This window comes from Chinchilla lanigera, unplaced genomic scaffold (genome assembly GCF_000276665.1).
Source record: "Chinchilla lanigera isolate Chin_1 unplaced genomic scaffold, ChiLan1.0 scaffold00169, whole genome shotgun sequence".
Taxonomy (NCBI): Eukaryota; Metazoa; Chordata; class Mammalia; order Rodentia; family Chinchillidae; genus Chinchilla; species Chinchilla lanigera.
Genome location: NW_004955570.1, coordinates 1,697,191 through 1,699,412, shown reverse-complemented (window position 1 = coordinate 1,699,412; position 2,222 = coordinate 1,697,191).

Below are 2,222 nucleotides of genomic sequence, written 5' to 3'. Positions count from 1 at the left end.
TATCCCCAGCCCCAATTTAAAACGTTTTGAGTTTGGCTAGAAAGGAAGCTCCAGTAAAGATGTGGACTGAAAAGACAGAGCAGAGGAAGACTTGGTTGCTGGAAAGTAAGAGGATGATAGAAAGATGGCCTGAGGAACTACCAGCAGGACTCCACCCTTTGCAGTCTCAGAGAGGCAAAGATGAAAGACTTTGCTTTGAGAAGACAGCCCCAGAGTGCCATGTTCCAGAGTGGTGGTGGTGTAGAGAGTTTGCTCCTGGGGATTGGGTTCACAGTGCTCTGCATTCCAGGCATTCGACCCCGACAGCCAAGAGAGAGGGAAGCCTGGCTACCGCTCCAGCTGGCAGCAGACCTTGGCATCATCCACGCCGTGCTGGTTTTAGGTGCATGCAGAGTGCAAGAGTTGTAAAGTCAGCAAGGCTTCCACCCAGCTTTCAGAAGAAGCCCTGGGAGGCCAGGCAGTGTGTGAAGCTGTGAATGTGAACTTGAAGGTGCAGTGGAGACCCCGGAAGTTTGGGGAAGCCAGGCACATGGATCATCTGAGGAGAGCTGCACAGAGGGAGAAGAGCCAGCCCAAGAGAGAGAGAAGCCATAGGAGCTACAACCACTGGCAGTTCTGTAGGGGCAGAGCCGCCTAAGCCCTTCGGAGTTCACAGCTTGCACAGATTGCTTTGAATGCTGCACATAAAACTACGGGGCTTAAAGTTTGCCCTGCTGGATTTTGGACTTGCTTTGGTCCTGTTCCTTTCTATCCTTCTATTGGTACTTTTGGAAAGGTAATGTTTATCTCACCATTTACCTCACCATTCCGTGTCATTGTGTATTGGAGGTGTTTAATTCTCTTTTCGTTAGTACAGGGGCTCTTGGCTAAGAGCTTGCCTTAAATCTCAGAGGAGACTTTGGACTTGGACTTTTCAACAATGCTGAAACTGTTAGGACTTTAGCAACTCTGGGAGATGGACTAAATGCCTTTTCCATAAAGGGATATGCACGAGGATGATAGAAAGATGGCCTGAGGAACTACCAGCAGGACTCCACCCTTTGCACTCACGTAATCTCAGCATTTGAGAGGCTGAGGTAGGAGGATCACTATGAGTTCAAGGCCAGCCTAGGCTACATAGTGAATTCAAGGCCAGCCAGAACTACATAAGAAGACACTGTTTAAAAAAAAAATTGCCCCAAGCCTCACGTGGTCATAGGTGGGGCTGGATCTAGGGTGTGTGAGGCTGGGATTAAGTGTGTGATTCTAGGATTAAGGGTATGAGTACCCTACGGGCAGATGGCCTGGATGGAATATAAGGACAGAAAGAAGGCTTGCTGCTTTGCTGCCTTCTACCTGCTCCGCCATGGACTGTTTCTCCTCTGCATGCCCGGCTGCCTTGGACACAGCCACCTATGGACTGAAACCTTTATAGACTGTGAGCCGCAGTGAAACTTTCCTTTTATAACTCTGGGTGTTGATTATTGTACCTCAGCAATGAGAAAGTAACTAAGACAAAGGGAATCACAGGCAGCCTACAGGGAGGTCCAGGTGGCAGCCAGCAGAAACCAGGGCCTACAGCCCCGGTGAAGTTTTAATTTGTGCAACAACTTGATCAATCAATCGATTGACTGATTGATTTTTTTGAGACAGGGTCTCCTATGTAGTTCAGGCTGGCCTTGAGCTCACTATGTAGCCCAGGCTGGTCTCAAACTCACGGTGAAGCTCCTGCCTCAGGCTCCCAAGTGCTGGGATTACAGGTGTGCGCCACCACGCCCGGCCCCAGTCCCACTGTGGGAAGGACTTCTGACAAACTCAGCAACCTCAAAGGGTCCTTTCCAAGCTGGGCCTCCAGGTGAGATCCCAGCCTGGCTGCAGTTGCAGCTGTGGGACCCAGCTGAAGGTCCAGCTAAACTCTGCCTCGTTTTTGGACTCCCTTCCCCCCGTACACAAAAAAAATCTGTGAGATAGTAAATACATGGCCCATGTCTGCAATCCGAGCACTCTTGGAGGCAGAGGCAGGAGAATCATGAGGTTGAGATCAGCCTGAAACATAGTGAGACCTGTCTCAAAACCACAAAACCAACCTAAAACCCATGTTGTTTTAACCCACCAAATTTGTGGTGATTTGTTGGAAGACTAGAGGACTAAGGGGCTGGGGATTTAGCTCAGCCGCAAAAGCGCCTGCCTGGCAAGCGCAAGGTCATGAGTTCGGTTCCCGGTACCGGAGAAAAACCAAAAAA